The sequence below is a fragment of the Dasypus novemcinctus genome, chromosome 17, assembly GCF_030445035.2.
Source record: "Dasypus novemcinctus isolate mDasNov1 chromosome 17, mDasNov1.1.hap2, whole genome shotgun sequence".
Lineage (NCBI taxonomy): Eukaryota > Metazoa > Chordata > Mammalia > Cingulata > Dasypodidae > Dasypus > Dasypus novemcinctus.
In genome coordinates this window covers 71,489,123-71,502,130 of record NC_080689.1, presented here as the reverse complement: position 1 = coordinate 71,502,130, position 13,008 = coordinate 71,489,123, and positions in this window count along the sequence as shown.

The following is a 13,008-nucleotide window of genomic DNA, read 5'->3' as shown; positions in this document are numbered from 1 at the left end:
CCAGCAAAATTTGAATAAATATTGGCCATTAGCACCATAAGAGAAATTACTATTTAATGCTTACAATTAGGCTCAAGTCTCTTATTATATTTATTATTCTCTACTGTTCTTTACCAGTCTTTCACCTTCTCTTTCTTCTCTTGATCTACTTTTAATTTCAATGATTACCAATATTTATGCACAGCAATCCCTAAATTGCCCAGATCAATATAGTTAATGATGGTGTGAAATACTTAAAATGAAGCCATCTCTACCTTCTAAAAGATAATAATTTCTCTTGGCTTTAAAACTAAATTTTATTTTTCCAATTCTTATACTTGCTAAACTTTCAAAGGAAAAAATCTAACATAACAAAAATGTAGAGTACTAAATCACTACAGAAGAGAGAAAGCACAGATTATTTTAAAATAAAGGTATGGAAAAATATTTTCCAAGAAAATATAAACAAAAAAGCAAGGATTGTTGTTTTGAATATCACATATAAGGAAAGGGGGAATTTTATACTTTATAAAATGATATGACTATGAGCTGCAAGCCATTTAATATAAAATATAAAACAAAAATATTTAGAAATGTAGGGATAGCTTGAAAAAATATTGATTCTTAACAGAAGAATGTAGAAACTCTCTAAGAATTTGGCAAATCAAGAAAAGTCAATTTATAAGTTTAAAGAAATTATTTACAATCTTAATTGAAAAAAAAATCTAGCCTCACTTTACAGAGTTGTAAAATACCTAAAAATTGCATAAAATAAATAATCTATTGTAATTTCCTCTTTCTCTCAGCACATATTTTAATCTGTGATGGACTGGGTGTTTGTTCACCTTATCTTGGCTCTTCAGTTCTACATTTCTAAAGGAGAGCTGGTTAAAACCTAATAAATTATGGAATAAATTGTACAACTGGTATATCCTATTCAGACATAAGGTAATGGAGACAAGGGACAAAGAAGGAAGGAAAGAAGAAAAATAAGGCTAAAAATTTTATTTCGGTTATATTTTATGATTTCAAGAGTAGCAGCCAAATATGGTTTAGAAAGAGAGGCTAAACCACTACAAAGGCTTTTTATGCAAATTAATCCATGATAGCCTATCATGTACTTCATTAATCTTTCCTGTACCTTCAAGTATGAAACGTCTTTGGGGCAATAATCCTCATGTTACTGGAAAGATTTGCTTCGGGAGTCGTATATTAAGGGAAGAACAGTAGTCTTCGTGACTTGGCCAGCCACACTGTACCCTGGAGGTAGCCTCAAGAAGTCCCGTAGAAAATGATGGGTGATTTTGAGTCTTTCTGCCCTCCCATCTGCTCCTGGGAGCTGATCTGTTTAAAGTCCTATTTTTATGTTACCACTTTGAAAGCACCAATCTGCCAAAGGATGTATTGACAAACATTTAACTGTTTTAGAGTCCTCAGCAAAACATTAAAACAAATCTCGCAAATTATGATGACACGTGCTCAGTTTTTCATACTATTTGGTGCATGGTCTATCGTGAGTAGCCAGAAAATAATTATATAAATAGATACTTGCAGATTGCTGTAACACATATTTACGTAAGTATTCCCAGGAAGCCGAAATTCGCATTTGAAACATCTGACCACCTGTCTAAAACTTATTCTCACTTATGGCTGCCTTGATACATTAGAAATGTTAAGTTTCTAAGAATATTGTTGTGTAAATCACTGGCAAAGTAAATGGGCAACTTAGTTTATACATAAAAATGAAACAAAATGTTTTTAAAACATTTAATGCACTTCATTTTAAAAATAATGAATTAATACTTAATATAGTCTTAAAATTTTAAGACTTTCATACTTTTCAGCACATTTTACTTTTCCTAAGCCTTATATTATATTACTCATTAATTTTGTGAATTGGTAAAATGCAGTCATCCCAAATTTTCTTAAGGGAAAACTGAAAGACATAAGTTTAGTACAGTTATTCCCAGAATCGAGACCTAAGTAAAGATCCAAGGAAAATTTTACATCAATGCAAAGCAAAATATTTTTTAAAGTGATTGTGTTGGTTATTGTCATGCCACTGATTTAATTCCACTTATTGATGTGCCTTTTCACTCTGAGATTGTGCTCATTTTAAATTTTTAGTTGTTAGGATAGCCTTTCTCTTTTGAAAAAAAAATGAAATGATGAGTGTAGGTAAAAGGTTTTATTTTAAAAATGTAAATGATTATGTTTTGTCAACTAAATCTTTCTATATTGTTCTCCCTTCTTATCCATTCATATTTTATTCTACTTATTGGCACACTCTCTTTTCCATTCTTATTTTATTTTACCTATCTATCAAATACAACAATATGTGACTAGTAATTGGTTGGTTGTCAAATGCAACATAATTGAAAAAGTTGATAGAACACTAAGCTCATTTTATTCTAGTTCAATGCAGCTTTACACTACTTCCTACCATTAAAAAAAAAGACCTGTTTTATTCTGTCCTTACATACTTGCATAATCAATATAGGAAGAAAATTCAATATGCCATGAATACAATTAATTTCCAATATGCTGTGTGAGCATGCATATTTTTATGATACAAACAATTTAGATCATAATAGCCATGGAGACAATTTAAGAATTTTAATGTCTAATCAATTAATATATTGACAATATAAGTATAGAAATAACAGAATACTATCTGACATTTTAGAATCTTTTGTATTTTGGGGTCAATAAATTTTATTTACTATCTGCTATCTAGAGTACTATTGAGCAGATTGGTTCTCTGACTTTTATACCACTATCTAAAATTAAGTCTCAAATTATTCTCAGCCCAAAACAGCTGGTGGAATTATATAGAGGATTTTCCTTAAGAACGGGACACCTAAATATATCTAGAGCAAAATTATTGTTCCAGTTCCCCAAGGCTTGTCTTACATTCTTTCTCTAGAGAAGAAATTTTAACATAATTTTGTGCTTAATTTACAAAATGCATGTATTCCAATATTATTATATCTCTACCAATGAAGAATATTAATCCTGTACAAGGTGCAAACTCATTGCCTTACTGGGTTAAATTTATCTCTTTTACTTAAGGTGACCACACGTCCTGGTTTGCCTGGGATATTCCCAGTTTATGCTTAGTTATCAGAGGTCTCATCCTGTTTAGACGTTTTATGGATTTTTCATTTGTGTAAGGTCTAAAAGTTCTTTGCCTAAGCCTAGATCCTAAAATGTTATGTTTTTCTTCTTAAAACTTTTATAGTTTTATTTATTACATTGAAGTCTATAATCCATTTAGAGTTTTAAATATACATAAATACACATACATATATATATATAATATATATATTAGGACAAGAATCATGTTGTTTTATTTTTCCCAAAAGAGTCTAATTCTTCCAACATTTATTAATAATGCTATTCTTCCTCCATTGAATTGCTTTGCCAAAAAAGGAATTGGGCAGGAATATTTGTGTGTCTATTTCCTGAGGTATTTCTTTGATTCCACCGATCTATGTTTCTAAGTGACAGTAAACACCATCCTCTCTTGAATACTATATCCATATAGTAAGGCTTAATATAAGGTAACAAGATTCCTCCCACTTTGTTACTCTTTTTCAAGAGTGTTTTGTCTATTATAAGACCTGTGTTTTTTTCTTATGAATTTTAGGATATGATTGCCACTGATGGGACAAAAAACCCTGCTGGAATTTTGAAAAAGCATGTCAGGGGCATTTTTCACATGACTAGTGGAAACAGAAAGAAGAGACAGAAGGTGGGACAATACATATGAAGCAGTATTGTTAGCCAGTTTCTTTATTCATAAAGACAAGTCTTTCAACACACCTGGAATAAATGGGAAAGGAAGTAATCTCTGGTAAGTAGGAAAACATTCAATAATATTATTGTCTAAAACAGTATGGTAATTGCACAAGATCCCATTCACTAGTGAACCACACAGAACAACAACAACAAAAAAACCCACTATAGTTAGTACTAAGAGTTTTATGATATTCTTTCCTATTTTGTAACAGATGTCTTATAACAACGCAAGGTGTTGTTAGTGGGTTGAGGTACGGGACCCCCGTGTGATATCAGGCATGTTTGTTTTGTAAGTTTACAACTTGTACACTTATTTTTTATGTATGTTCATGTATGAATTATATACTTCAATAAAATTTAAAAGAATACACACACAAAGAAACAGAGGCAGACCTATGCATTAAGTATTTGATATGTGGATTTAGAAAAACTAAATTCCTTTCTTTCACCAAAATTAGAAAATACGTTTTAGAAGGTTTATACAATGAATTGTAAAAACAAAACAAAACAAAAACCCAACACAGAAACAGAAAACATGCAAATATTTATCTAAACTCAAGGCAAAGGGTCCATTTTCCACTTTTCATGTATATTATGCAGCAATGCATTGATATGAAAAATATGAAACTACATTGAGGAAATTATGACTATGTCCCTTGTTTGTATTCATCTCAGAAGCAATCACTGTGAAACTTTGGTTGCAATTTCTGGCCTCCTTTTTAGATGTGCATGTGTCTACACACACACATTAACACACACAGATTCATATGTTAATACATATTTTACCTTTTGTATATAAGTGGATTATACTATTTTTATTTTTGTATTTTTTCCTTAATAGGTATTTAAGTTTTAATTCAGTTATAATCATAGTGGGAAGTATTTATAAATTTGTACAAACTATAAAACTTCTACACTAAAATTAATGGCATTAAAGAACAAATTGGATCAAATGTTAAAATAAAACCATTATGTCTTATATATAAAGGGGCTGAATCATTAAAAATACTTTGTTGATCATGGTGTAGAGTTTGCACATATGTTTGGAGTCCTTTGCAGCATGTATGTTAGTTCATAACCTTCTGTGATTCATTTTAATGCTGTCAAATATTAAAGGTCCTATATGCCAAAGTTTTTGCAAGATTTTCATGAATAATTTTTTCCCATTCATTAATCTCTTTTTAGAACACTTGGCATGGTTAAATAGCAAGGCAGTATGCCTTGTGACCAAAGGAAAACTGTTTTAGAAGAAAGCTAAATCAAACCTTCCAATCAATTAACACAATTTGGAAAATATATCACTGTTAAAAGAATGAAAACATTGAGCAGCAGAAAAAATATACTGCATGGGGGAAGGGAAATTATTGTGTTTATATTGTATATGTGGAGTATGTATAGTTTGTGATTCAGTAGAGTATAATACACTTCACCAAAATGTTATGAAAAAAGTTGGGATAATGAGCATGAAGAACACTCACCTGCTGTAATCAGAATGTAGAACCGATTCAAGAATCGCGTTGGAATTTGACCAAAAGAAGCAGCTGGAATAAGTTGAGTAAAATTGTTAGATCAGTAACAAGGGCATAGATAATTGTTGCTACTCTTATGAGAAAAGTCTCATGAGAGTATCGGTCAATGTTTGGGTATCAAAAAACATATTTAATTTTATCTTTATGGTAGATTTGGGGAAACGTTAGAAGAAAATCAATCAAAATGCATAAAGTTGAAATGGATGGGGATTGTGATAATCTTGCATAGATATAGAATGTTATTAGCCTGTTTCTTTGGAAATTCTTGGACCTTGAAGGCCTGATAAATTTCCAGAATACGGAACACAGGCTCTATAAAAGATGAGAATTTGAGAATCCATAAGGCCTCATTTGATCTTTCTAATGGAGTTGTTGGGTAGTAGAAACCTTCACTTCCACACAAACATAGCAGGGTAAACAAATTTAACAATTGAGTATGACCAAACAGCATTCCCTGTTGAATAGTTTCAGGGTCCTCATGTTTTAATGAGAAAGTGGTTATTGGTTAAGTGTGCTTTCCATAGCTAGTTTATTATCCTTTATTTTTCATTCATGATGAGTTGAACTCACCCATCCCTATTGTGGTTGCAAAATCAACCAATCAACCAATCAATCAGTCAAAGAAGTGTTTACTATATCATCTTATCTTGTTAGTTCTATACCAGGAGCTATAGTGATAGTGATCTATGATAAATAAAAAGGATGGTCTTCACCTGCAAAGAGGAGGTGCTAAATTTAAGAGATTAGCTATATATAATTATTTTAAAATATTTATTTATCTAACATATAAATATATGGCAGAAATCAGTGCTTTCAGGAAGAATTGCATTTAGTGCAGTAACCTTTCAAGAAAAATGGAGTTTGCTATTTAGCAATATAAGAATTCTTAAAGGGGAGTGACTAGAATATTGGTTAAACAATTAGGAGAAAGTTGCACATGAAAGAAGGAATAAGAAAGAAGCAGACATGGCTCAAGTGATTGAGACCCTGCCTACAACATGGGAAGTCCATGGTTCAGTTCCTGGTTCCTCCAAAAGCAGACAGCGAGCTGGCACAATAGGCAGGCGTGGCAAGCTGACACAAGTTAAAGCAGCAAGAGACACAAGAAGAAAAACCTAATGAGAGACACAACAAAACAAGGAGCAGAGGTTCCCAGTGCCTCCTAAAGAGGACAAGCAGGATGGTGAGCTGGCACAACATGTGGGCATGGCGAACTAACATGACAAGATGATGCAAAAAGAGATACAAGAGGAAAAACATAACTAAGGATACAACAAAGCAGGGAATGGAGGTGGCTTAAGTGATTAAGCGTCTCCCTCCCACATCAGAAATAGCAAGTGCAAAATAACGAGGGGTGGGGGAGAGATAAGTAAATAAATATTTTTAAAAACAGGAATAAGAATGATATGTTCATGGGAATTTGACTAATGAGCTGCTTGACCTTGATGAGACAACCTGAAGGAGAACGGGAGAGAACAGAATGAGTACCACCTTGCCATGGATCAGCTATAGGTGTGAATTGTTCATTTGGAAGAATATTTTTTCAAAGAATATAAACATTGACTAACAATGTATTTTAAATCCTTAAGATCCATAAATAAATAAAATGACATAACTGTTTTTACACTTAGGCTCTAAATGGAAAGATGCAACGATGCCATCAAAATATTCTGTGACCAAGTAACACTAAAAATGATGTGCTTCTGGCTTTTGTCATAATGTTATAAAAAAATCTTTTTTTTTTATTTATTAAAACACCCCAACATCCAAAGTTATGTGGACCATAGGAATAATTGCCCATGTTTCATGACTCAACTGATTTTACAATTACATTTTTATCACTTTGGGTTGCAGAACCATTTGATTCATTGCCTAGCTTGGTAAAATAGTGCAGTGATATACCTTGAAAACAAAATAGGTTGTTCATTTCTGATCAACCCCTAGTATGCACCAAGTTTGGGTGTGCAACAGAATATACGAATCAAGCTGAATATTTATTTTGCTTTCTACGTGAGAATGCCTTTTACTGTGTGTAAGATTGCAGAGTTTTGGGATGGAATGAAATAACATCCTGATGCAATATTGAATGACAGTGCTCCTCAAATAGAACCAATGCTGTGGCTAGATTTGAGTGTGGCATGGAGATTAGCCTGGGAAGTTAGAGGGGTTGTGGAGGAGTAAATAGAAATTACTATGTGCCAGGTGAGCATCCTTTTAGTCCACAAACCATTGAAATATGTTTACCTTATGTACAAAGGTGTCTGGGAAATACAGTCTAGCTTTTTGACCAGGAGACAATGGTGGAAGGGTTTAGTAATATTAAAATGGCCTTTATTAGTCTTGCTCAGATCCAAAGTTACCGGGCACATTGTTGGAAAATAATAGTAATTCAAACAGAATATGTCTAATATTGGCTTACTTTGGGTAAAATCTCAAAGTTATGGGTCTTAATAGTTAGAACATTAACTTTCAGATATATATTTCAGTGCTGTTAATTACCAAGAAAGACTCAGTGTGAAAATTAGCCCTTTCATGTACAAATAAAAGTGAATATGGCAAACGGCCTTTTGGCATAAATTAAATGTACAGTTTTCAGTAATTTCACTCATGTACTCCAACTTCAGAAGTAGTAATTTGGTCCATTATGACATGGACTTTTAAAAAAATTAGGGTGGAGATTGTTATTAGCCTTAAAATCTCTGACAAGAAAACACTGCCTTTAGAAGATTGCATAAAAATGTATAGTTAAATGAAGGGTGTGCACTCCTGTGAGAATAATATATTTAAATAATCAAATGTGCAGACTAGATAAATCAAGGGTAGATTGCTTATTTTATAACGGATTCAGAGTAGGCAGCCTTTAAATATGACCAATTTTAACCCATATTGGCTATATATGATAGATTTATAACATAATTAAAACAGTTTTTACATTATGTTACTCTTATGAAAAAATGAGATTCACAACTATAAATTTAATTACTAAAGTAATTGCTTTATATTTGCAATCATATAAATTTTTAGAAAACCAGGAGGATAATAGGGCAAGAATGTAAAACCACAGACAAAACTCATTTGCAAAAGTAAATGTTAAAATTTTAAACAGAATAAGAGCAACCTGAATCCAGCATTATATACATTTTTAAAACTTGGGTTATTCCAAGAATTTAAGATGGTTTACCTGTGTAAAATCAGCATTTCACAGCATGCTAATAGTTTGGAGTAGGAAAAGTAGTTAATCATTCATGAAGATGCAAAGAATATATGATAAAATTCTATACCATTCCTGATAAAAGCTCTTAGCAAAGAGTGAAGAGAACAAGAACTTTCCTAACCTGATAAAAGATATCTAAAAAAAACCCAAAGTAAACAACATTGTGATCAGTGTTGAAGTGTAAAAGCATTACCTTTGGAATCATTAACAAGATAAGGATGTCCTCTGTATCTGCTTCCATTCATCACTGCACAGGTGGTATTAGACAGCTTAGTAAGAAAAAGTTCAAACACATGCTCACAGAATATAATAATTATAACAATTGGAAAGAAATAAGTCAAACCATCAAAATTAATAAAGTATCAAATATGTAAATAAAAAAGCAATATCCAAAGATTCAAATAGTAATTGTTTTTCTATATTTAGAGAATGTACTAGAAAATGCAATCAAAAGAAAGAAATTTTCATCCACAAAAATAAGGTATTAAGGAATACCTCACATGAAATACTTGCAATCTATTGGAGAAAACTATATAATTATCTGGAAATGCACTAAAGAAAACAAAAAAATGGAGTGATCTCTTTTGTATTAATGGATAAGTAGAGTCAATTTTTTACAATGTAAAATCAAATAAAAATGATCGATACGTTAAATTCTTGAAGAACTTTGAATGGAACTTGACACTTACTCTAAAATTTATATGGAGGAAGGGGCAAAAAATTGTCATGAAATTCTTTTTTTTTACTAGAGAAATTGTGGGATTATACAATAATCACATATAAAATACAGAATTACCACACACCATCTTATTCCACTGGTGTGGAACATTTGCTACAATTGAAGAAAGCACATTTTTTATATTTGTATTATTAACTGTAATTCATGGTTTAACTCAGGGTTCATTGTATAGTACAGTTCCACTGATTTTTAAAACTTTTTTACTACATACCATATATAATAACATTTTCCCTTTTCACCACATTCTGATATATATTTCAGTGCTGTTAATTACATTTGCAACATTGTGCTACCATCACCACCATCCATTAACAAACTATGTACATTATTCCAAATAGGAACTCTATTTTAAACTTTAAGGAAACAGCAAATCAAGACACTCTTTCTTGAAAAAGTACAGGTAGGTGTGAATTCTAGTCATACAAAAATTGACCAGTGGCATTTAGTAAAGAGGCTAGAAATGGACTTACACAAAGGTGGAACTTAAGCAATCTGGAAAAGATAACATAGAAGATGAAGGAGGAGGGACTGGCATATTCGATATGATAAGGATATCTTTAGTTTTCTACACCAAAAAATATAAAATAAACTAACTCATACCTGATGTCATACATAAAATAATTTTTAAATGAAACATTCCAAGAAAATAATTGTTTACAAAGAAATATAGAAAACTACAGTTTAATTCAGGGCAGAATATAATTCCTTAAATAAGACTCAAAATAAGATAATCATAAAGGTTATAAAAACATGGAAAGGTATATTTGACTGTAATAAAGTAATGATTTTATATTTATTCAAAGCCGCCATAAGCAAACTGAAAATTCATGCCACTGGGAGTTGATGCTTGCCATACATATAATCATCAAAATATTATTATTTATACACACAGCATATACTGCATACCTACATGCATATAATCTCCTACAAATAAGAATACATATAACCTAAGGGGGGAAAAAAAACAGGCAAATGCAAAAAAAAGACATTTCAGAACATATAAACTATCAGTGATGAGTAAACCTGGAATGATGTTTGACCACACAGGTTATGGAAATCAAAGCCACCAAGAAATGTCATTTTACACCTATTTGTATGGCAAAAATGTAAAAGTCTGAAACTTTAAATAACTGAAAAATGTGTAGAATAAGAAAAAACTTTATAAGAGTATAAGTTGAAAAAATTAATTATGGACAGCTGGTCATCTTCCTGTAAAATTAAAAGTGTGCAGACCCTATAACCAAGGAATTTTTCACTTAGGTTACCCTTGATCTTCTCTTGTCTGCATGAAAGGTGCACCAGGAAACAAATCCAGGTATGTTCATAGAAGCTTTGTTCAAAATAATTAAGAATTGTAAATAATCCAAACACTTGCTGTTTGGAAAATAGATGGAGTATAGTCAAAGTTGGATACTAATAAACACAACAAATGAAATATTAGCTCTTACAAGTTCAGTAATCCTAATAACAGAAAGTTCTATTTGAAAAGAACGTTTCAGAGGAGCTGCACAAGATATCACATCTATAAATTACAAAGTCTAATAAGAGTAAACAATATACTTTTACTCACACATTCCTGTGGGTAAGAAATTATAAAAGAGCACAGGGGAATAATTTTTAAAATTTAAAGGCATCTCTTTAGTGAAAAGGGAAATGCGTAGGATCAGGGAAAACATGTTTGGGGCTCTAATGTTAATGGCCATATTTTATTTTCTTTTAAAAAATTTAGTTCATAAATTTCAATTGGCCAGAATTTTGGCCACTTTTGTCTTTTCATTACTTTATTTTTCTGTCTAATTCATCCCAAAATTTTGAAAGATTATTTTTTTGTTTGTGTTGTTGGTCCTAGTTTATCTATTGTAAAGCTATTCAATTTCATGATATTTTCATCAGGCTTCCCCTTATATATTTTGAAACCTGGTTTTAGAATAATACAGTTTCATAATTATTATATTCTCTTGGTTCAAAGTACATTTTTTTCAATATAAAATTATCCAAAAGTTCCAAGATTTGTCACATAGTACTTTCAGAAAGGTGAAAGAAGTCAGCAGAGAAAGGGAATGGACAAGCCAAGAAATAATAGAGAACAAATTCTCAGACATGGACCAAGATACATATACATGTAATGAGAGGTAGGGAAAAAAACCAACATTGCTTTGACATATTATGGTAAAATATAGATTGCTAAGAATAAACAGATGATTTACAGAAAGGAAAAGAGAAATGCTTTAAAAAGTTACTTGTAAATAAAGGCATGGAAAATAAATACCAGAAAGAAAATCCTACCACTACAAAAACAAGTAGTTGAATTAATAGTAATTTTCACTCATAAATTCTGATGATGATTAATGGGTATTTATTTTTAGCACACACACTAATCAATAACTTGTATATATCAAATATTTCATAATATAGAAATGTAAATCAAGAATGTAATAAAATTCTTCTGTAACATAAATATAATAGTCAAACATTCATGCAAAGTATAGAACACGAAAATAGTAGAAAGGATAACTAAAAGAGTAAAAAGACAGACAAAAATAAGATATGACATATCAAATCCAAAGAATAAAATGGTGGAAGTAAATAATGCATTTACAGTAATATTGAATGTGAATGGATTAAACTCCCCAATCAGATGATATAGGCTGACAGAAAGGATTAAAAAAAAACAAAAAAAACCCAGGCCATCCATATGCTGCCTTCAAGAGATTCACCTTAGACACATGGATACAAATGGGCTGAAAATAGAAGGGTGGAAAAAGATACTCCACACAAAGAGTAACCAAAAATGAGAAGGAGTAGCTATATCAATATCAGACAAAAGAGACTTTAAATGCAAAAAAAAAGTTATTATATACTGAAGGCCATTATATATTAATAAAAGGGACAATCCACCAGGAAGAAATAACAGTCATGAATATCTATGCACCTAATCACAGTGCCCCGAAATATATGAGACAAACACTGGCAAAACTGAAGGGAGAAATAGACATTGCTACCACAACAGTTGGAGACTTCAACACATCACTCACATCGTTAGATAGAACAGCTAGATAGATCACAAGAGAACAGGGAACTTGAACAATATGATAAATGAGCTAGACCTAACAGACATATACAGAATGTTGCACCCAACACAAGCAAATTACACATTTTTCTCAAATGTTCGTGGATCTTTCTCCAAAATAGACCAGGCAAGTCTCAATATGTATAAAAAAATTGAAATTATACAAAGCACCTTCTCAGATCATAATGGAATGAAACTGGAAATCAATAACAGATGGGAAGGAGATAAAATCACACAGGTTGAAGCCTGAACAACACACTTCTAAATAATCAGTGGGTCAAAGAAGAAATTGTTAGTGAAATGAATAAATATATTGAGACAAGAATACAACTTATCCAGACTTATGGGATACAGTGAAGACAGTCCTGAGAGGGAAATTTTCCAACAAACTAGGCAGCTTAGATGAAATGGACAAATTCCTAGAAAAACACAAACAACCTACACTGATGCTACAAGAAATATGAACCAATCACATTTAAAGAGATTGAGTCAGTGTTCAAAGATCTCCCAAAAACATCTAGGATCAGATGGCTTTACAGGTGAATTCTACCAAGTATTTTGAGAAGAATTAACACCATTCGTGTTTAAACTCTACCAGAAAATTAACAAGGAGGGAAAATTATCCAATATATTTTATGAAGTCAGCATCACCCTAATATCAAAGCCTGATAAAGAC